Below are 23,562 nucleotides of genomic sequence, written 5' to 3'. Positions count from 1 at the left end.
GCCACACACCGGAGCGCTTCCCACGCTGCCCGTGCAAACCGTCTCCATTCTAGGTTACTTAGCAAACTGTCCTTCCAGGGTATCTCTGGGCCAGATTTGGCCACTCTTTTCCGCAGCCTTGGATCGTATACTAAAAGAACGATCTCAGGAGACCCACGTGCTGCTGGCCACATGCCAATGCCAGAAAGCCAGGACACCCCGAACAAGCGGGAGAGCGCACTAGGGGCCCCGCCCTGCCCCCCCACCCGCTCGCTCTAAGTGGGCTCCAACCCAGCTAGCCCTGCAAAATAAACACACGTCAACACACCGCACGGAATTTGCCTCCGAAAGCATGTCTCGCAACCCACAAGAAACCGTAAGAACAACTTTTAAAACGGCCCAAGTGAAAACCTCAGAAATGTAGACACGGGGCCACGTGTGGATGCGGGCGCGAGAGCGACGCCGCGGTGACTCACCGACAGCAGACAAGAAGGGCGGGACAAATCTAGGCAGGCACTGGAGGAAGCGGGACCTCCAGGTCAGAGGGGGTGGTCGGGGAGGGGCTCGGCCGGGGGGCGGCAGTGAGGGGGGGCCTCGCCCAGGGGCCGTGACTTCCCTGCCCCAGCGCTGTAGCCGACAGCGCTCTCTGCCGCAAGGACACCTCTGTGTTGCAAGCGGCCGCAGGCCTCCGGTCCGAGGAGCAACCACGTCACGGAAGAGGAAGAACATCACGGTGGGAGCTGAAACACGACTGCGAGGCGAGTTCCTAAGTCACACGTGGGAGGCAGCCCGCGTCCGCCGGTGCCCGTTACACCTTCACCTCCCTGCTCCGCTGTCACTCCACACAGAGTCCCTGACTTCCCTCTGACCCCAAATTTTAGGAATCACATATTTTAACATGGCTTTCCACCCCCGATCAAAATACACCAAGCATTCTGACGAAGAGATCGGTCCTGCCATCATTTTGACATCTGGTTTTGCAGAACTATATGCTTTTGGTGGCGCTCGATGACCAGACCGTAGCACGGGCAAGATTAACCCCCCATGGGACAGCAGGCAGTAACCCCTCTCTTCTGGCCACGGTCCCATGCAGCCTCGGGAAAGCCGAGGCGGGGGCCACTCCCTCTGCAGAGAGCCCAGAGGAGGTGGGACAAGTAGAGAAGGTAGGCAGGAGGACAGGTGCACAGCCTGTGAGGAGAAAGGTAGGGAGCACGCCCTCCCTGGAAGCATCTTTGGATTTTATAAAGGGAGGAGGGAGGGGCTGGGCCAGTTCTATGGCTGCATTTCTAAATACTGATGTAAAATCCGAATTCAGACAAAATAAAAGGGTATCTCTTTAATAAGTATACGCTCCGGTGCTCCATGTCACTCATTTGGAAAATCATTTAGAAAGTAATAATCATTTAGAAAGAATTCACGTTTAGGTGATCATTTAGAAGATCCAGGTTACGTTCTAAGGCCCACATCCTTGTGCAAACAAAGTGCCAGGGGCTATGCCGTGGGATACACCTCTTCTGCACATCAATCAATAATATATTCAATTATCTATTGACGAAGACCTTAATTAGCTCACGTAGACTTGAGATACAGATTTGAAAGATCTGAAATACAAACAGAAGACAGCCTTTTGGTAGCTCTGCTTCAGAATTTTGGATGGTGCGAATAACCCTTCATGATTCCAAAACAATCAGCAGTCCATCTTCACTGACTGTAGGAGGGCAATCCTTCTGGGCCCGGCGTGATAAAGAGCCCAGCTGGCGAGGGGACAGATCGTAATCAGTTCTCTGTGGGCCCAGCCAGTCCCAGGTGCTGATGTAATGCGTGGAAGCAAAGGGCTGTCAACGACCAAGCATCTAAATACTTACCCCACCTCGCCATCTGCTGCTTCTGTCATTTGAATTTAAAATTAACCAGACCACCGTCAGAGGGTAGAGTCGGCGCCTGCGATGCTCTTCTACCATGATGGCTACTGCCCGGCCACGTAAGGGCTCAAGCTGTAGCACGGATAAGAGTCCAAAGCGCTTAAATGCTAGGCTGAGAATAAAGTAAAAATTGCAATTCTCTATTTTCCCCCTTTCTCATCCCCCTTTTCTAAAGTCGCTATTCCCCAAACTCATTCTATTGTCTTGTTTTATCAAACGTATGAGAAAATGTAAGGTACTGTGAAATTTAAAGGTATTGTAAAAAATCACCACTTGCTCTCAGTAGAAGACGTGTCCATATGATTTTAAGCTGCCGGGTTTTTCTCTGTGCCTGTGGCGCTGGGGTACATTTTCTCCCCCGTTCCTGCATATTCAGAGTCGAGGAAGACGGTGTGAGCAGGAGAGAGGGCGGTGAGGTGAGCAGTTGAAAGGCTCTGGGAGGGACACAGGTGGGCTCTGGTCCCACTCCACCCGGGTGATGCTGGGCAGTGCGCTTTCTTGTGCCTCGGGCTCTATATTCTACCTGCACCAGGATAAAAGCCCTCGGCCCACGCGTGCGCGCACACACACACTCACACACACACACGGGGCAGCGTCGCTCACCTGTGTGTAACGCTGTGACCACCTGCTGATTTCCCGAGGAAGTGGTCTGCACATTTTTACTCAAGACCTGCACCTTCTTCCAGGTTAAGTATTTGGGCTGATGAGACATCCCGCAGGGACCCGTGTGGCCTCCCCGCCCACAGTCCCCCACTCCCTGCTCACGCAGCTTCTTCCACAAGCATTTTTCATGACACGGCCGTCTCACCCTGCCCGTTCACTCAACAAATACTAATCGCTGTGCCGGGGCGGGGGGCGGAGCAGCGACTCGAGACAATAACCCGGCCTTCGGGGAGCCCATGTGTGTGCTGGTGCGCACGGACAAACCGAAACGCACGCTAGGGAGTGACAGATGCCGTACGGAACCGTGCCGCGGAGGAGGGGAGAAAGAACATCTCCACCCAGCCTGCCGTGATGCTGACATTGTGCCAGGTCAGCAGGGAAGAGGACAGTGACGAGAGCCACTGTAAAGTGACACCGTCCTCCCTCCATTCTTCTCTCTTCATAATGGAAATAAAAAGGGAGGGGGCATAAAACTGTTTTAAGATGGTTTCAGATTTCAGATGTCTGGGCACCAAACCCGCTGCATTTCAAGGAAAAGCTGATCAACCATATGGCCGACGGCTGACTGTTTTTAAGAGGGACTCTTAAATACGGGCAAATGTGTCTGTTTATGTGGATGCTCAGGGCCCGCGCTCGTGCAAACCGTGCTCACGGAACTGTCCGTTTTGCCAGATTTGCCAGCTTGCCACAAACAGTCTTCCACGCCTTTTCTAACTGTTTATAAATAGCACACACACCCAGATATGCAAATCGAGGCGAGCTGTCCCTTCTGCCGCTGCAGCCATGACAATGGGGCCAAATCCACAAGCACACACCGCACACCGGGGCTGTCGGGCCGTCCGACGGGTGGATTCCTCCACCGGCCTGCTTTCCTTGAAGGTGGCAAGGAACAGAGGAGGAGCCTTCTCTCCGCACAGGACAGACCGCACTGGGTTCTCTGGATGCATTCTGCTCCCACATCCGCCTGCCCCTCCCCATCGCCCCCCGCTTCCCAGTTTGCTGCAGGTCCTGGAAGGCTCCCACGGCCCTGCAACAGGAATGTGCTATGGCTCCCATCACACACGGGAGGAACAAGGAGCTGCTGGGACGGCATGCTAATCAGAGAGCCCCATTCACAGCTGGAGTCTCTTGATGCCCAAATTATGCTTTTCCATCACACTGTTTACAAGGAGCTGAATTCAGGTTCTTTCTACAACAGCCCGGAGGTATTTACACGACAGAAACCATGATGACCTGTTAGTATTCTCTTTCTTCTAAAATGTTGAAATAATAGCATTTATTATGCACTCGGAAGGTGCCGGGCTCTGAGTTTTCTCTCACTGAACTCTCGGGACAACCGCATAAGATCGGTACCATACCACTCCTCAACAGAGGCACGGAAAGGCTGAATAGCTAGTCCACGGTCACAGGTTATTTCGCATTTTTTTCAAATTTTCAAAAGTAAATATTGTTGCCGTTACAAATGTTATTAAAGTGTAAACATAATTAAGATGCACTAAATAATAAAATAGCAAAAATTTTTAAATTCAGATTTATGCCAAACAGGGAAATTCTCCCTCCACTCTAACCTCCGATCCCAGCCCCTCCTCTGGGGCAACCAGTGCTACCAGCATGTTACCCAGCCCTCCAGAGCGCTGCCGTGGGTGTGGAAATAAGCAGCCACACACACGTGAAATACTGTATACATCACCGCTGAACCCCCCAGGGCCTTGAGTGGGCGTAGCGACTGCACGCCCCTCCTCCATGAGACACCTTCCCTGCCACCTCCTCTAAACAGTCAAGGTGAGGGGTCAGCTTGTCACACAAACACAGCTCCTGGCCGCCGGCTCCCCTTCCCCGCCCTGTCCCACGTGCAGCCGTGTTTTCGGCCAGCAGCCGGAAAGAACTGGCAATCGTCATGGTAGACACGAACGTGCCACGTGATCGATTCCTCCTCGAGCAGGGACTCAGCACACAGGGACAGAATCCTTCTGTGCCTTTGTGTCCCCACGACCATCCGTGTTGCTTTTGCAATCACATGGGGTTAGTTGGCTTATTAAGGTTTTCACATTCTGAGTCTTTTTCTATTTCATGAGAAAGACATGGATACGTCCTGGTGGAGATATTCATACCATTACGGAGAGTGATAAACAGAGGCCCCTCATTGCCACTCTCCCCCACAGAAATAGCTGCTGCTATCCCCAGCCTCCGTGGGATGCCATGGCATCCTTCCCATGGTGCATATCGATTCCAGCGCACACATCAGGGCCTTCTTTTAAGGATGCACCTCATCAATGGGCAACGGATGTCATGCTTCCTGCCATAAGGAAAGCCCACTTCTTCAATGCACACCGTGGCAGAGGCCTGGGGTGGGTATGGCAGAGTGAGGATACAAGGCTTTGCCCTGGGAGGTCATTATCCCGGCCCAGAATAGTCACAAAATATCTGGGCAAAGGATGGGAAACTGTCAATCCAAAAGACACGAGCAGGCAAGTCAGAAAAGAAAATCAATCACTCAAACCTCACTAATAATGAAAAATGCAAATTAAGGGGCACCTGGGTGGCTCAGTTGGTTAAGCGTCTGCCTTCAGCTCAGGTCATGATCCCAAGGTCCTGGGATCGAGTCCCACCAAGCAGGGAGCCTGCTTCTCCCTCTGCCTCTCCCCCACCCTGCTCCTGCTCTTTCTCACTCTGCGCATGCTCTCTCTCTCAAATAAACAAATAAATCTTTTTATAAATGCAAATTAAAATGATACCATCTATTATTTATCCAATTGGCAAATTGCTTTGACTGGTAATACTTAGTATTAGTGAAGACTCGGTGAGGCGGCTGCCTTGAGCACGGCTGAACCGTACCAGTGGAAACCACCTCTCTGAAGGAGAGTTGAAGGTGTCTGCCAAGATCAGCCACACCACCATACCCTCTGTCACCCCACCCCAAGAACAACCTGCGCTGAGATGCACACTGAGTTCTGCAAACGAGGGTCTTCGTTACCCACAATAGCACTATAAACTGTAAAACCCAAACATCCAACATTACATAAACATTTAAGGTATAATTTAAGTATAAATCGTGTTTTGAAAGAATATTTCGTGATGTGACAAAATGCTCATTTATATTTGTGGAATAAAAAAGAGATCTCAGACAGATGTAACGCCCATTTTACTAAAAAAAAAGAAAAAAGAAAAAAATCTATGCTGAGAAAAAGAAAAGGAATAGGCCTTAGTCAAGGGTCTCCAAGACCTTGCCCCAGCCCCAGCCCCGAGGTTCGATGACTGGCCAGGAGGACTCAGCACACAGGCAGACTCGGAGCTAGACTTATCACGGCGAGAAGAAACAAAGCACAAGCGGCAACAGGGAAAGGCACAGGGAGCGGAGGACACCAGCTGGGAACCTCTGGGGTCCTCGCCCTCGCAGTTACTCAGGACAGCACATGTGAAGCGCTGTCACCAGGAAGCTCGTTAGAGACCCTGCATCAGGGGTTCCACTGGGGGCTGGACACATGGGCCCCCTTGGCCAGGCTCCGGGAGGAACTCAGGTGTGCTGGCACGAACCGTGCTGTCTGCACAAAGAGCTCAGGCTCGGTGAGCCGCTCTCACCAGTCAGGGTGGTGGGAACCGTCCCCACATCAAAGTTCCAGACACCAGCCAAGGGCCAAGCTTGCAAGCAGGCCTCCCAGAGGATGGCAGTCTCTGGCCTGCCGTGGTAACACTTTTCTGCACGAGGCCAAAACGTTCATAGTGCTGATGTCTGCTGGTGAGACTTATTTTCTTCTCTATCCTCTCTTATTTCCAAACGCTCCCCAATGAACATGTATTTCCTTTACGAGCGGGGAGGTGTGTTACACGCTTCTAAAAGTTCTGTTTTGCATGATGACAATTTTCAGATTAGACACAGGGGAATTCTGATATTCACAAATGCCATAAGAAGACAGGCCAGGGAGAGAGCTGAGTGGGGCTGGCGAGGATGCGGGAGAGCCACCGTGGGATGGGCGGTCCTGGGTGAAGAGCAGGGATGAAAACTCCACCTATGTCCTCAGGACTTCCAGCTTTTCCCCCAACCAAACAAGCCAGATCGTCAGACTTCATCTCTGACATGGATATAAGCAGGCACTATCTTGGTTTTAATGCAAAGACCTCTATTCCGAGCACCCCCAGCAGACAGTGTAATGGCTCTTGTTGAGACAGTTTAATTTCTTTTAATGCCACTGAATTGGAAGATCATGAAATCTTCTTACCTGTGCTTCCTTCTGATGATCCTCACCAAAGAAAGAATTTCAGAAGAATCTAAAAGGTAAAAAAAAAACAAAACATGTATGAACTGGAGATACATGACCCAGAACTCAATCCCTGACTCTACGACATCATTTCCTTATGGTAAAAGCAGAGGGAAACACAGCCTGCCTCACAATTCTAAGGATCAGGTGAGAAAACAGATGTACGAGAATTTTAATGATAAGATGCTAATATCAGAAACCCCTCACATCATCATTCCACAAATGCCTACTATGTGCAGGCTCAGGCCCGGGCAATACGGTGGTAAATAAGACAGACATAGGCCGATAGAGCTCAGAGGGCGTGCGGCTCACTCGAAGAAGAGATCGTGAGTAAGGTATGGGGGTGACAGGAGGCAGCCTTCTAGCAGGGGCTCTGAGAAGGCCTCTGGGACTGAGGCTTGGCTTGCAACCCCAGAACTACCACGCGAGAGCTCTGTGACCTCGGGCAAGTTGCTTCAGTTTCCCTGGGCCTCAGTTTCCTTATCCGTACGATAAGGATCCAAAGAGTAGCATCACAATCCTCCCGGGGCTGTAATGAGAATTTAATGATTTCATGTCTGTGACATTCTCAGAACCATGTTTGGCCACAGAAAATACTTAAACTGTGGAGATAATTTTTATAAGATAAATATATAAATTTTAGGGGCTTTGAGAAGATGTAAACGAGACCCTAACCTGCTCACGGCAAGATGAGCAAAATTCTCCCTGACCAAATACTCCTATTTCCCCCTCAGCAAGTCTAGTGAACTTTATTCCAGTGGTATTCCCAGGAAATTAAGGTTTTAGATGCTACATCTGGGCAGTATTAAAAGTGTGCCAAATACCCAGTAAATGACTAAGTTAAACATATTTCCAAAATAATTACATATGTTTCCAAAACACATATAGGCTTGAAATTTTCCAAAATTTAAAAGCACAAAGCACCTTCACATATACCAGCTCACTGGCAAAAACCCTTCGACAGAAGCCGAACAGAGAAGGCAGGGCATTCAGCGACCCTGTGAGGCCTGGCCGCGGTCCGAGAGCCGGTCGGTGGGGAGAAAGCAGACGGAAGCAGAGTGTCCCTTTGTTAACACCGCTCTTCTCCCTCCACACCGTAACGTGCACGTACCCGCTTAGCTCCTAAAACTCGACAGAAATCCCAACGTAGAGACTTGAAATAGCATTCGAGAATTTCCACGATGCACACACGCATCTTGTTCTCTGGCTTTGAGAACTGCTTCGCTGCCCTTCGGCCGCGGAGGCAGAAACCAGACTGCATTCCCCGGAGCCGAAAGCAGAGTGTTTGCTTCTCAGCAGGTAATCTCTGGGGTTAAACGAACAGGAGATCATTCCACAAAATTACTGTTACGCTTCTCAAAAAGCAAGTGTGACTTTCATAGAAAAATCTATTCCATTTGGGAGAAAGGTCCACGAAAGCCACAAAAGGATAATACAGTCATACAACAACAATTAAATTCATCTGTCACACAGTGAAACCCCAAAGCCCTCAGGCACCCAGCTGCTTTCTGAGCTGAAATTAAACTCCAACTGAGAAACAGGTCAACTCTCTAAAATATTCTTTTGCAAACATCTTAAGTAAAAATTCCTTTAGCTTGCTTGTCGTTTTCCAGACACAAGACCTCTGCTGGCCTCACGTGAATTTCCATGGCCCCGATGCCAAGTCAGCCACTGCGGTGACAACACGGAGGGACACGACATGGCCACACCTTCGAGGAGCTCACACGGGGAAGGGAGGCCACCCAGCCACAGTCTTAAAGTAGCACACTCATTGCTATTACCTATTTCAGCCATGGCTCTAACTAGCTTGAATTTAAAAAAAAAAAAAGAACCCAGCACACACAGCACATCCCATTCTAGAAGGAAGCGATCAGATCTGAACAGTAAGTGAAGCTCAGAGTGTGGGGGGCAGGCAGACGCAGTCCCTGTAGCGTGAGAGCTCATTCGCAGGGGTTAACAAACGTACCACGTGGAGGCGGAGGAGGCCCCCAAGCACAGGGGCGACCGGGGGCTTCAGGAATGTCTGGGCATCTGGAGGCAGGAACAGAGGGTGGGATATCTAAAGCCTCCAAACTGAACAGAAATGCCCCCAAGAACTCCTCCCCAAATGGGTGAGGGGTTTAGAGGAGACTAAACATAGCACTGTCCCAACCAGAGCATGGAGCCCTGGTGGAGCGGCGAGGAAGACACAGGGCCACCCTAACTCGGTGCGTGACCTTGGTTAAGCCCCTTCTTTATTTTTTATTTTTTAAATTGAGGTGTAATTGACACACTACATTATGTGAGTTTCGGGTGTATAACATAACGATCTGATATTTGTATATATCGCCGATGATCACCACAATAAATCTAGTCAACATCCCTTACCACACAGTCACAAGATCTCCTTTCCTTGTGATGAGATCTTTTAAGATCTACTCTCTTAGCAGCTCTCAAATATACAAAACAGTATTACTAACTCAGGTCACCATGCCGTACCTGAGAGCCCTTGGTTAAGTCCCTGATCTTCTGGGAGCCCCAGTAAAATCACCAGAAAGACAAGAGATGTGAAAACCCACCCACCTTTTGCACAGAACTGCTGAGAGAATAAAATGAGACAATGGATTTTAAACTTCTTTGTGAACCATGAAGCAAAACACAAATGTGAGAAGTCATTACCACCATTGATAACAACCACGTAAAACTGAGGTCCTCCCACGTTCTCCCGACCAAGTGCACCGTGAGTGCGGGTGATCTAGCTGGGCAACCCCAGAGCCCAAGGCTTGGGGGGCCCCAGACAGCCCAGGACTTGAGTTGTATCACTCCTCCGAGGGGTCAGGAAGCTCTCTGAGAGAGAGAACCAAACCGACGTATGAGACCACACTTTCTCGGATGGGCCTGAGGTCATCCCAACTCTCCGCACAGCTAAGCCACCTGGGGGGTTGTCCCCTGCTAAACTCAGAAGCTGGTGTCTGTACATTTCTACAGCAGAGGCCAAAGAGCGTTCAATGTCACATGATGATACTAAGTATCCCAGGCCTAAACCATAGAAATCACACGAAGCTGGAATTCCCGAAAAATGTATTCACAGAAGAGATTCAGTGAATTCCGCTTCAAATGCATCCACTATCATAGACCTGTAGCGCTCAGTCCTCTGCCTCCTTCCGACTGACTCCACTGATGCTCTGACCTTACCCAAGCTTTTACTAACACCACGGAAAATGATACACCTGCGTGCTCCTCACAGCGGAGCACCAGACGGACCACCAACACTTCTCCCGGGGCGTTCCCCAAAATCACGCTGCAAAGTCCCAGTAAATGCAGGTAAACAACTCCTCAGTTGCTATGTTCTTTCTCCACTCCCCAGGAAGATCGGTTGAGATGATGAGTCTTGAAGTCAGAACTAAAAGAGGCCACAAGCATCATCTACCCCAACACTCCTGCCACAGCGCAGCTCCCCAACACCCAGAAAACGGCAGAACAGGAGAGCCAAAGCAAAGCCCACTGGCCCAACCTCGGGCCCAGAACTCCTGCAGCAAAGCTGCTCTGGGAAGGAAGATAAAGCACGGTCCGGGAAAAGCCACCGATCCACACTACGGCCATTCAAGAGTTTACTTAGCACTTCTGTAGGCACTTCCAACTGCGCAAGCATGAACACGTAAAGAGTCATTTCGGCTGCATTTCGACTTGCTACCTGTATTCATAAAGCACACACTGCTCTGTGGTCCAAGTGCACACAGTGTACCCCCTCATCATAATGCTCACCCTATTTACCCTGTAGCCGCCTGTCCACCCACCGCCCTAGACCGCACATCCATGAGAGCAGGGATCAGCTATAATCACCTCTCTATCCCCAAAGCCCAGCCTATAAGACACCCACTAAGCGACGAATGAACTAAGGTAACTGCTCGAACATTTTAAACTTTCATTAACAAAACTGATGTACTAAGTTTTATTGATGTAGATTTCGTACCACACAGCTTAAACCTTAACTTTTAGATTTATTCTGTGTTCTCCTAGATTTCATCTGCTAAGTATTTAATGAGCACCTAATACATGCTGGACATTGCCGAGCGCAGATGGCCTCGCAGTGCCTGGAACCAGGGTCCTTGTTCAGATAGAGCTTGGAGTCAGACAGGAAGCAGAGGAAGACGGGACGAGGTTTGGTGGAAGAGCTGAGAAGAATGAGCCCCGGCCACTGAGGGACGCACTCACTTGGTCCGGCTGGCGTGCAGATAACACACACTTCCTACAGCGTGCGATCGCGTCCCCTCGGCGGCTAACGGAGCTGCAATGTGACGACCCCCTGCGTGCCAGACGTCACCGCAGAGCCGGGTTCAGGAGAAGAAACCAAAGGAACAAACAAAGCTCCAGGACTGTGCGTGAATACAGATCGAAACCAGCTTTTTTAGGGGCAATGTTCCAATTAGGAAATCCCCTGGCTACACTGGCTTGAAATTCAAGGTACTCTAGAGGCTGATATTCAAGTGATGAATTAACCCTACTGGTTCAAACCGAAGAAATCTTTGATTCAAGGGCTAAAGATGAATTATCTTTGGCCAATTTATTAGCTCTGAGTATTTCCACTAAGAAAATGATGAAAATTACTGAGCACTTACCATGTGCTAGGAACAGGCTTCAAGCTACACGCTTTATAGACACGTTTGTATTTAAACCTCAGGACAATCCTAGGAGATGACAATGACTCCTCTCATCCCATTTCACAGATGAAGAAAGCGAGGTTTACACAAGTTTTAATACTTGCCCCAAATTACACAGTTGGCAAAACCCAGGCAGCCCTCCTCCACAGCCCTGCGCGAAGCGGTGGTATTTACAAGCTGTCCGGCAGAGAGCCCGTACAACCGGCTACAAGAAATACCAACAGAGCACTTCAAACCCAAGATCATCTTGTGCCAGTCAAACCAGACTTGCTGTCACTCTGCACAACTAACCGCCAAATGATTCCGTGAAGAAGTAGTAGAACGGGTAGACACTGGAATAAACTGAAGGAAGGACAGACATTCGCAGGATGTGGCATTATTGGCACGATATTCTTTAAGCACAAGAACCTCCTGCCCCGCAGCACCCAAAGCCATCGTAGGCTGGTGAAAGCAGGAGGTTCTCGTGCTAGAACTCCCACTCACCTTGGACTCTGGTTCGCAACCTTCACCGTCCATTAGAATCACCTGGGCAGCTTCTCAAACCTACAGATGCCCAGGTTCCATTCCTGGAGATCCTATTTGAACTGGTGTGGAGTGAGCATGCCTGATTTTCCCAGAGCCCCCCACCTGGCCCCGGACGCAGCCAGGGTTAGGAACCGCTGCTCCAGATGCTCACACCCTTCAGCCCAGTTAGCCAAACGCTCACTGGGACTCTAAGCACTAGGGGTCCAGCTTGGGTAAGAGGAGTGACCACCTACCCCCCGAAAAAAAAAGTATTTACAGTTTTCTCTGCTTTTAGGATAAACTAAGGTCAGAGATTTATTCCAGTTCAAACCAAATAAACCCCCAGTGAAAAAAATGTTCTTGTATAAGTTTACGTACAAACAACTTCCTTTATCCTCCCTGTCAGTAGCCGGAAGATTAACTCTGAGCCACAAGAAGCCTGCAGAAATGAGATATTCAGGTCTTGGCCGTTTGCCACAGTCCGTGTGCACCCTCCCCCAGAAGGAGGGCTCAGCCACGTGGTAGATTTACCACTTTCTCGGGAATGGAAACAGAGAAGGTCTGGCTACCAGCAGATGGGAGGTAAAGCACAACATGCAGGGGTCCCTGCAGGCTCCAGGCTCCAACAGTGATAAATGGGATTGCTGCCACCAACCAGGTAAGAAACCAAAGTTCCTTTTCCCATTCCTTAGAATCAAAAGTGGGAGCAGAGAGCGCAGCGATGGTCCGACCAGGTGCACCGGGCGCAGAATCCAGGCGACAGCCGAGGGGACAGGATCAGGAGTGCCGTGGGCGGTGGCTCCCTCGTCCACCCACTCACGCATTCATGCCACAGACACGTGAAGCACTTTCCACACTACTCACCCCACCCACTTTCAGCTTCCGTTGACTGCGGCCCCCTCAGATGCCACACGCGTCACGTCTAACCATCACCGACCCGTTTGCTGTCGGCCGCCATGTCACAGACGAAGCTGACTGCAGCACAGAGAGGCCTCACTGCCCCCTCGCTGATGCTCCCAGACGGCAGCACGGGGAACGCCCTTCCTCCTTGGGGTGCCTCCCGCCCCTGGCTGACCCGGCGTCCCCCAGACGGCTATCCTGTCCTGGCAGCTGTCGCGGGCTGTTCTGAGGCCCTGAAGGCCACAAGTGTACGGGGCTAAGGCAGCCCATCTGTCTCTGGCAGATCTAGTGCTTGTCCTGCTGGTCACTTCTGTGGGCAGATGGGTCAGGACAGGCTTTGGCAAGTGACCACGGAGTGACTCCCCTCCGTTCCTCCCCCGGGGTATGCGGACTGGCTAGCTAGCGGTGAGGACAGCTTTCTTCTCTACCTCTCACTGCACATGTCTGCCCTAAAGCACTCAGACCATGCCACCAAATGTAGGCAGGGAAGAGCCTCCTCTCTCCAGGCCAACGTATGGGGGCGGGTGGCCTGGGGCATCTCTAACTCAGCAATAAAACAGAACCCCCCCACCCCATGACATAGGATGTATAACACAGGTGCTCACTGCTGTCACCAGCCAGAACCACAGACGTGCTTTAAAGAGTTTCATACAATTATTCCCGAAGTGCTGCTCACACAGCATCACTCCCCGTGTCCGTGATGCTTTACGGACGGCAAAGCCTCCCCACCGTGCACCGCGTCTGTGCCTCTCGGCAACCTTGTGTGGTATGTCGAGTGTATTTCATTATACCCACTGTCTAGATGGTGACACCAAAACTCACAGCAACTCAGTGACTTTCCCAAAGATACGTAGCTAGTGTTAGACCCGGGGCAGGAGGCCTCTGGATTCCAGAACTTGCCAACATCCCACACGGTCCCTCTGGGGGACGCTCGCCGGCTCTCAGGAGTGCAGAAAGCGGGTCTGTCCCCAGAGCCCTCACCATGCCGGGGACAAGGGGGAACCAGCTTCTGATGGAGAGCACTTGCTTACTCAAGAAGGTTACACAGTACAACACAGTCCATCTGCACTTTGGAAGGACGTGCACAAGGTGCTCTCTGACCAGTCAGAGGGAATGAAACTGCAACAGGCCGGGGCGCTGAGCCGGGGCTGTGAGGTTGAGACCGGACGCAGCAGACATGCCCTAGAGAGCAATGTGCGTAAAGTCCGGTTAGACAGCCGGAGGGAGGGAGCGGAACAAGGAGGGGGCTTCTAGTCCGAAGGACTGATGAGTAAGGATGTCATTACCCAAGTAAAAACAGGGCAGGAGAAGCAGGCTTGGAAGAGAAACGTGCATATGCTTCGAGAAGCATGAGCAACCCAAGGTGAGGATCGCTGAACTATCCTGGATTTCCAGAGTCTAGCACAGACTACACACGTGGGGGGATGTCTATGGAAGAGACAACAGGAGGAAGGAAAGTAAAGGAAGCTGGGCGGATATGACCACTGGGTCGCTGGTGTCTGGATCCTGGAGGCGGGGACAGAAACCAGGCAGTCATCCATAACTGTGCTCCGTTCACAGACTCATTTACCTGGCCAACAGCTAGCTGAGTGCCCGAATGTGCCAGATGCTTGGTCAGACACTGTAGGGCCCCGCTAAACACCCCGAAGCTCCGAGTGAACAGGGCAGGCATGTGGCACAAATGAGCAGGCAATCCGTGAATTAAGACAGACACGAGGACTGCGAGGGAACAGCAGAAACAGTGGCTGATGCGTGCCCAAATTTCCTGGTTTTCAAGGTGCCCCATCCACGGCTCACGCATCACTGTGATGACACGGCACCTTCCACCCTCCAGAGCATCATAAGAATCATTCGGAGGGCTTACCACACAAAAAATTCTGATTCCAAAGGCGGGGGCATGACAACGTGCATTTCCAACAAGTTTCCAGGTGACAGTGGTCAGAGTGGCCAGAGGACCACGCTGGGGGACAAGGGAGAGGACTGAGGCAGGGCAGGCCCCAGGCAAGGTATTAACAACGCCTAGGGCTGGTTCTGCTTCTGGACACTAACTCAGTACCTGACCTTGATCAAGACACACGAATTCTCCAAGCTTTGGATTCCTGATGCCAAAATGAGGACAAGCACTGCCATGTGCGTAAGTGCGACAGTCTTTAGAAGGAAAGAACAAATTAATGTGTCACAAAGGAAACACTACTGTATTTTAAAAATTTACCTTTATGGTAATTTTCGAAGGACGAGTTTTGGGTGATTTATCTGTGTGTTTTTCTGCATCATTTGATTTCTTTACAAGGTGCATATAACATGTTTTACAAGAACATGAATAATTTTTTAAACAGCAAAAAAGTTCACATTTAAATTCTCTAGAAGAGTTTTCCAATGGATAACGAAACCAACAAAGTGCTTCAAAACTAGCATCTTTCTCATAATTAAACTTTTTATTTCAAAATAACTGTAGCTTTACATGCAGTTGTAAGAACGAATATGGACGAATCTCGTGTACTCTTTACCCGACCTCTCCCAGTGGTAATGTCCTGCAAAACCACAGTGCAATGTCACACCAGGATCCTCAAACTGACACAGGCAAGATACAGAACATTCTGCCCCCACGGGCACCCCCTCCTGTGGCCCCTTCAAACTCATGCCCACCTCCCTTCCACCTCATCCCTGCCTCCTACGCCCTGACCTTACTCTGTCCTCCATTTCTGCACTCATGTCGTCTCGAGAACATCCTATAAATGGAATCCGACAGCACAGAGTCGCTGGGGTTGCCTTTTTCTCATTCAGTTTAACTCTCCGGAGACTCACCCGGGTCGTGGCGCGTAGCAGTCACCTGTCCTTCTCACTGCGGAGTCGTGTCCCACGCGGTGGCTGCACCCCTGTTCGGGCAGACGCCCCTCGGAGGATGTCTGGGTGTTCCCAGCTCCTGGCCCTTCTGCCATAAAGCTGCCGTGGACGCTCGCGTGCAGGGCTCTGTGTGGACACAAGTCTTCATTTCTCCGAGACACACGCCCAGGAGCGCACGTGCTGAGGCACAGGGTGGTTGAGTGTTTAGTTTTTTAAGAAACTGCCCCACTGTTTTCCAGCATGGTGGTCCCATCCTATGCTCTCACGTATGAGGGATCCGCGCATGGGGGTCCGGCTTCTCTGCATCCTCGCCAGCACTTGGTGGTGTCACTGTGTCTTATTTGGGCCACTGTTGTAGGCGTGCAGTGACCCGTCATTGGGGTTGGATTCGCATTTCCCTAATGGCCAGTGAGGCTGAACGACTTTTGTGGGCTCGCCGGTCACCTGCCCGTCGTCTGCAGTGAACCGTCGCTCTGTGTCCTTGACCTGCTTCCTAATTGCATTGTTTGTGTGACTGCTTTTGAGAGGTTTTTTTAACACATCCTGGACATGGGTCCTTTTTCATATACATGGTTTATAATGTCTCCTCCTGGTCTGTAGCTCGTCTTTAGAAGAACAGAAGCTTTTGATCTTGATAAAGCCAATCAACCAGCTCTCCCTTCCACGGTCTATGTGTCAATGTGCAGTACAAGTAAGATCTCTCTATAAGCCCTGCTTCTCAAAGGTTTCTGTGTTTTCCTTCTCAAAGTTTTATAGTCTTACATCTTACATTTAAGTCCACGATCCACTCTGAGTCGACTTTTGTTTATGGTGAGACTTAGGTCCAGGCTTATTCTGCTGCCCATGGATCTCCGGGTGCTCCAGGCAACGAGGTCCACTTTGTGACAGAGAGAGAAGCGGGCCAATACAGCACCCCGTCACAGCCAAGCCTTGTTCTGTGAAACTTTAATTCCAGGTACATACTGGGCAATGTAAAACGTCCAGTTCAAAAAAACACAGCTCTGAGTATTCGTACCTTAAAATTCTGATTTCTGCCTATGGTATCAGATACTATGGTCATCGATATCACAAATAAAGCCTAAACAACAAGCTAAAACATATAATAAAAACAATTAGCACGTGTGTCTACTGATTAGGATCTTATTTCCCATCTGTTGGGGGAAAGGTGGGTCGTCACTGCAGACCCCGGTGGCTGGACAGAAAACGTGTGTCCTAGAACAAACCTGAAGTGTACTTCTCTCTCCTACCAAACGTTAGGGCTGAAATTTAGACATTAAATATTCAAATACTTCGTATTCATTGAAGGCAGGATCGTTGAGTTCAAACTAATGTCTAGGGTCAATGACAAAGATATGCACTTCATGGCCACTCCAACCCAAGTTCGGCTCTCTGACCTCCAAGAGTTAAGGGCCCGTGGAATCAGGACGGCTGCCTGACTCAGATAATCTGTGCTTGGTTCTGCTTTGCCACTTTCCAGCTATGTGACTTTGGGAGGCTCCCTCAACCACGTGGAGCTAACGGTCCTCATCATTAATGGGGGATAAACACCACCTCTGTCGCCCAGTTAGCCGGAAAGCGAATGTGCGCCAAGCTGCCTCCCAGTGCCCGGCACGCGGTAAGCCCCTCCATTAGAGTGCGTAGCCTCATCATCCAAGGGAAGGAAAAACTTTCTTTTTCACTTTCCCAGCCTCACCCCACATGCGATCAGCAGAGAACAGCAAAAGAAAGAAACAAAAACACATGCTCAATTTTTAATAAGAAATGTTTAAAACAAAACACAGTGGGGGAGGAGAGGGGAGAGAGGGAGGCCTCAGAGGGAGAGATGCCGGGACAGTCCTCATTACTCCCCTCCTCCTCCCAGGCGACCATCAGACCCCACAGCTGGGGGGGGGGTGCCTCCTCTGCTCAGAATGGCCTCTCCCCAGGTGTTCGGAAACCGGCAACACCTTGAGACGGGCTGGCGGTGGGCTTGGGGTAGGAGAGCTGCAACCTAAAGAAACCGCAGCACAGAAAATGACCCACATAGGAGGTACCGACTGCTATAAATACTTGGTGGCAGAAGCTGATGTCACGCCTTCTCTACAGGAGACACCCAAATCAAACTCGCCCAAACAGCCGAGAGAGCGTAGAGCAGGCACCCAGCGCCGTGGCCACAAGTCCGATGCTGCTCTGTCCCCGAAGCATGTACGACCCAGCCACGGTGACCTCCAGCACCCGGCCCCGGCGCTCTGTGCTCTTCCCACATCTCACAAAGCTTTCTCACTGCACTGGCGTGACGTGTGTATCAACCAAGGCACTCCAGAGCCCCCCTGCTCTAACCCCCGGCCCCTCAGCAGAACTCAGGGACGAGTGAAACGGCTTCTTCCAAGTGGGAAAGAGCAAGAGCGCCTGACCCACAGCCAGCATCGAGCCCTCTCAGCTGCTTGTAGGCGACCAGTCTAGTCCCGGGTGACTCCCCTTCCCACAGGGTTGGGGTGACGGCTCACCAACTAGAGGGGCGTTAGCACGGACCTCGACTCAGGTGGCTTGAAATCAGTGTCAGATGAGCCGTCATAAAACCAAAACCGAACCTCTGACAAGTGTACAAGAGGTGGACAGAGAGTAGCGAAAATGGCTATCCCACGGGCCACCCAGTCACCTCTCTGTGCCCCTTCTCCCTGACAGGGCCCGTCCCTCCCTGCACTGGCGGGGCCCAGCGTCTGTGCTGGTCTCTCCTCTACCCCTGTCCCAAACATGCTTTCAGGAAAAGCTCCTCGGATGGCGCCCCACCCAAAGTGTAGTCAATAAATGTTTCCTGCAATGAGTAAATGTCCATCACTTTAACTTAACAGGAATCCTTTCGAATGTGTCATCCCTCTTGGAAATAATGCCGTGAGCTGGAGCAGGCGGCTTCTCTCTATGACGGTTTTCTCATTTGTAAAATGATCAACGCTAACAATAACCACACTCACCCACAGGGTTGTTGTGGAAAATCACGTGACCCAGTTCGTGAAACAAGCTTAGCATACAGGACCAGACACATTCAAATGCTCGGTAAAGGTGAGTAATCATTAGCTACGATTACCTAGCCCTCCACGGGCAAAAGAGCCAGTTAGATCTACACATATCATCACAGAAGGATGTCTGTCTACTGGGGTAGAGGTGTGAACAGTGTGTATCAAATACTATTTGTTTTTAAAAAAAAGTACCTCCAAAATGTACATTTATATTTGTATGTACACTGGAAAAGGTCTGGAAGGAAACACACCAAATATTAATACCGGTTACCCCAAAGATAGTGAGGAAAGAATCATTCCCCTTTTGCTCTTTGTCTCACTTAACTGTCTATCTGAATTATTTTCAGGGAGCATCTATTCCTTCTGTGGAGTTTCTCAAAGGAATTCACCGCCACTTTTCTGGAGAAGCAAGCTGCATCAGGAGGGTAAAGAGAAGCTGAACCGGATGAACCTAAGCGTCAAGTCCAAGCGTGGTGTACACGTGTGCACCAAACTCCCGCAGACACAGACCACCGTCCCTCCACCTTCTCTCTTGTGGCCTGATCCAAGACTCGGAGATTGAGATTGTTCTAAGCAGCCTCATGCTTTTTGCGTGTGTCTTCCTCAGAGCAGTCGGGAGGTTTGGGGCCCATCAACCACCCTGAGGGACTTGGCACCAGCCTTCCAAACTCCTCCAGTGTGCGCACCTGCCCAGCGTCACTAGCTTGCCCCTTTGTGTCCGAAACTGGACTGCAATCCCTCGTGGCCGCAAACACACCTGACGTTAGCTTGTCATTCCCAGCACACTCGGCCCAGTGCACACAATACAACAGAGAATAACTGTGCTAGGAGGCACCTTAGAACATATGTCATCACCATTCTACTTACAAAGGGACATGGATCCGGGAAGGGACATGACCTGTCTTTGGTAACTCGGCGAGTTATCGCTTGAAGCAGGGCAGAGCCAGGTCTCCTGACTCCCAGAAGAGTGCTGGTGTGCAGTCCCATAACAACTATTCATGTGTTTTGCAGGCCTTGAAAGTCCTCACTGCTATAGAGGGTAAGCACGATTTCTCTGGGACTGCTCAGCCCAGAGTCCTGAATGCCCATTGCTGGAAAAAGGGTAAAGTCCCGTGGCTTATTAAGATGACCCATCAGAAAGACAGCATAGCTGACAGGGAGGGGAACTCACACAGATTGTAATTAGCTCAGTGACCCAAACAAACCAAACCAAACCAAAACAATCTACCTGAGTAGAAAACGTAAGTCTGATGACAAATTCAAGACAGATCCACAACACTGGGAACGTGATGGCTAAAACACAGAGCTATCAGATAACTGGTTGTACGTAAGTATGGATCTAAAATTTCCATACTTTTGGAACAGGAGGGCTATCTGGAATTTGTCAGAAAGGCCCTTTTAAACAGTATTATTTGATTCCTACCACAAAAATAAATAAACGTACATTTATACATACATACACAATTCATGTATGAATTATATTGTTCAGTTCATATATTGGGAAGTTGGACAATATCAAAATTGTTATGCACAATCGTTTTAGACTAAATTCATAGTGTGGTATGCAATGGTCCATATTTGGGGGGGTCACCTTTCTCCAGATGACAGCAAAACCCAGGGGCTTTATAGGCAGATTTTATGCTGTCACTAGACTGGATAAAAGAAAGAAGGAAAGAGAATTTAATGATCAAGGGAGCAAATTTAATTACTCAACTGTACTTGCTTCCCAAAACAATCTTGTAAGTCACATGGAAAATATAATTTACTGAACACAGACAGCTGCTACAAATTGAAAGTGTTCCTAACAAGGTTTCCTTTCTCTTACCAAAAAGGTGGAATCCCTCAAACACAAATGGCCTAGACTTTGCCCTTAGAATCAATCCATATCAAATGGTTTGAGAAGTCAAGACAATTTATCTTTTTAAAGAATTTATTTAAGAGGGCGCCTGGGTGACTCAGTTGGTTAAGCGACTGCCTTCAGCTCAGGTCACAATCCCAGGGTCCTGGGATTGAGTCCCGCATTGGGCTCCCTGGTTAGCAGGGAGCCTGCTTCTCCCTCTGACCCTCCCCCCTCTCTTGCTCTCTCTCTCTCAAAAAAAAAAGGTCTTAAAAAGAAAAAGAATTTATTTGAGAGAGAGAGACAGAGAGCAAGCGAGCATGAGGTGGGCGAAGGACAGAGGGAAAGGGAGAAGCAGACTCCCCGCTGAGCAGGGAGCCTGAAGTGGGGCTCGATCCCAGGACCCCGGGATCATGACCTGAGCCGAAGTCAGACGCTTAACCAACCGAGCCACCCAAGAAGTCAAGACAATTTAGGTATGTTTTGAGATATAAAAGAATCTACTAACGTTATTTTACCATCTGCACTGCCTTTTGAGGACTATCCCTAGACTCAATAAAAAATTCTCTTACTCTGAAAATTCCCTCTGCACACACGCACATGTGCCCACACGCACACACACACACACGCATGCACACACACACGGCCTGTAATTCCAGGAGAAGGAGTAAACAGTACATAATTACTGTCAAAGGCAGTGTGTATTTTATGTCAGCTTGCCTCCAAAGAAAACAGATTTTGAAATTTAGAAGGCTAAATTCAGGTCATGGCTTACCTATCTCTAGGAGACTAGGCAAATTCCCTAATCTCTCTTAGCTTCAGTCCCCTACTCCTTAAAATAGGCACAATTTTTTTTAACCTAGCTATAACACTGTCAAAGAACAAAACACGTGAAGACTTACTGTGTTGTCAAGGGGAGGGAAAACCGGCCCCTTAAACGATGACAGGGAGAGGGTTAAATGGTCCAACCCTGATGAACGGGATCCCAGCAACACCCAAGCAGAATTTCAAGCGTGCACACCCTTTGACCCAGCAGCCCCACTTCTAGGACCATCTCACGAACATACTCATGCACCTGCACGGGAGTTACATAAACACAGCACTGCTTCTTACTCTAAAAGCCCGGGAACGACGTCAACATTAAATAATAGTGTTCATACTACGCCTACCTCTGTGTTTTTTCAAGAAGACACAACTATCCCTAAACGCTTGACCGTGCTCAGATAAGCCTCAAGGATGCAAACGCAGCTGGTCACGTGGTTACGGGAGCTGGACCGGGGACCAGAGTGGGGCCCCCTTTCACTCTCTAGCGCCCTTTGAATGTCGCCCCACTGCTCATGTCACATGGTCAAAATACAGTACTGAGGCAAGCATTTCTAACCTGACTATAGAAGAAATAAGGTAACTAGTAACAGCTACCTCGCAGGATCATTGTGTTAATTACATAAGGCACAAAATGTCAGAGTTCTAGGGATGACAGCGCAATTTTGATCGGGGTGTCAGAGAACGGGTCATGGAGAGGGAGTACTTCACACCTCAAAGGATGGGCAAGGTTGGAAGAGGCAGTCGTGCGCAGAGGAAGCGTGGGAGAGCATAAATTGTACATGCAGCTCTTACGTGGGCTTCAGGAAAGGGCTCACACGACTAGCTGGAGTGCAAGGTTGGTGCCAGTAAGAGAGAAAGGAACCCAAACCTACAGATGGCATCTAGATCACGAAGGCCTGAATGCCGAGCCAAGGAATTGGCCCTGTCTTAACAACGGAAAATCGCAAAAGGGGTTTGTATAGATGGGGAATGCTAAAAGCAGGACACCATACGTGATTTATTCCTGCCACGGGGCAGGGTGGAGAGGGCTGAGGAAGCTATCCTAATACAGACAAGACGCCATTGGGAGGACATGAGCAAGGGTACTGGCCCTGGGATCACGGGGCTGTCTCCACATACAAAGTGCCACGTCTTTATTTTTACAGCACTGCCAACTTATATACAGACTACAGTGTTCTAGAACCATGTCTCTATTAAATTAATCATCTCGGCCATAGACCACAGACGGGGGGTGTAAACAACAGAAGTGATTTCTCCCAGTTCAGGAGGCTGGAAGTCCAAGATCTCAGCGCCTGTCGATGCGGCTCCTGGGGAGAGCTCTCCCCTGGCTTGCAGACGGCCACCTTCTCGCGGTGTGCCCACACCATGGAGACGCAAGCTCTCCACTGTCTCTTCTTCCCAGGAGCCTCCTCTAATCGGACCAGGCCCTACCCTCACGACCTCATCTAACCCCGTGTACCTGCCGAAGACTCCACTCTGGTACCATCACACCGAGGTGAGGGCTTCACCAACTGAACCTGGGGGGGCCCACAACAGTGTCCTGTCAATCATGTTGAATCAGCAAAGGAAGGAACAGGAAAAAAGGTAAACTATATGTCAACAAGTCAATATCGTTTACATTTATAACACGCAAAGGCCAACTTAAAATTTCTGTGCTAAAAAGAATGAGAAGCAGAGATAAATGAAAATCAGTTAGAAAAATATTTCATTTTAGGCCGCACATTTACTTTCCTGTGGCAGGTACGTGAGGTTTTACTCCCAGCTTTGCCACCAAAAACGCTAGAGCATTTCCCTGCGTCCTAGTTTATCAGTGCGATCAGTGGGCTGACCCACAGTTCAATACCCCAATGTCAATAAAGGTGACAAAACTCACTTTCACTGACCAGGTGGACAAGCGGAGACCAACCACGAAGTACACAGGAGATGAGAAACTCAGGGATTCGGATCAACCACAAAGTGGATGACAAAGACCCAGCCGTGGACAAAAGCAGATTTTTGTAATGATGAATGAAACATGTAACCACACCAAGGGGATATTACTGAAGCCTTCCTATTTTAAACCTTGGAGGTAATGGCCCTATGGTTTACAGTCACTCTGATGTAAATGTCAGTGTGAAAAACTTTTTCCAGCGGCCACATGAAGCCACAATACCCAGAGCAACCTAGCCCCTTACCCACAGCAATCCACTCAGGGAA

General features: G+C 49.8%; 1 protein-coding gene across 2 annotated transcripts in view; it reads right to left on the bottom strand.

Annotated features, from left to right (window-relative positions):
* The window catches only part of AFAP1 (actin filament associated protein 1), a 138,280-nt gene that overhangs the window by 102,074 nt on the left and 12,644 nt on the right, over window positions 1-23,562 (bottom strand). For both annotated transcript variants that reach the window (XM_032395469.1, XM_032395470.1), the window contains exon 2: window positions 6,782-6,830. The gene's annotated coding sequence lies outside the window, so the exon portion shown is untranslated. The remainder of the gene's footprint in view (window positions 1-6,781; window positions 6,831-23,562) is intronic.

Source organism: Phoca vitulina, unplaced genomic scaffold, assembly GCF_004348235.1.
Source record: "Phoca vitulina isolate PV1807 unplaced genomic scaffold, GSC_HSeal_1.0 scaffold85, whole genome shotgun sequence".
NCBI lineage: Eukaryota > Metazoa > Chordata > Mammalia > Carnivora > Phocidae > Phoca > Phoca vitulina.
Note: the sequence above shows the minus strand (reverse complement) of the source record. Positions and strands in the feature narration are given on the sequence as shown.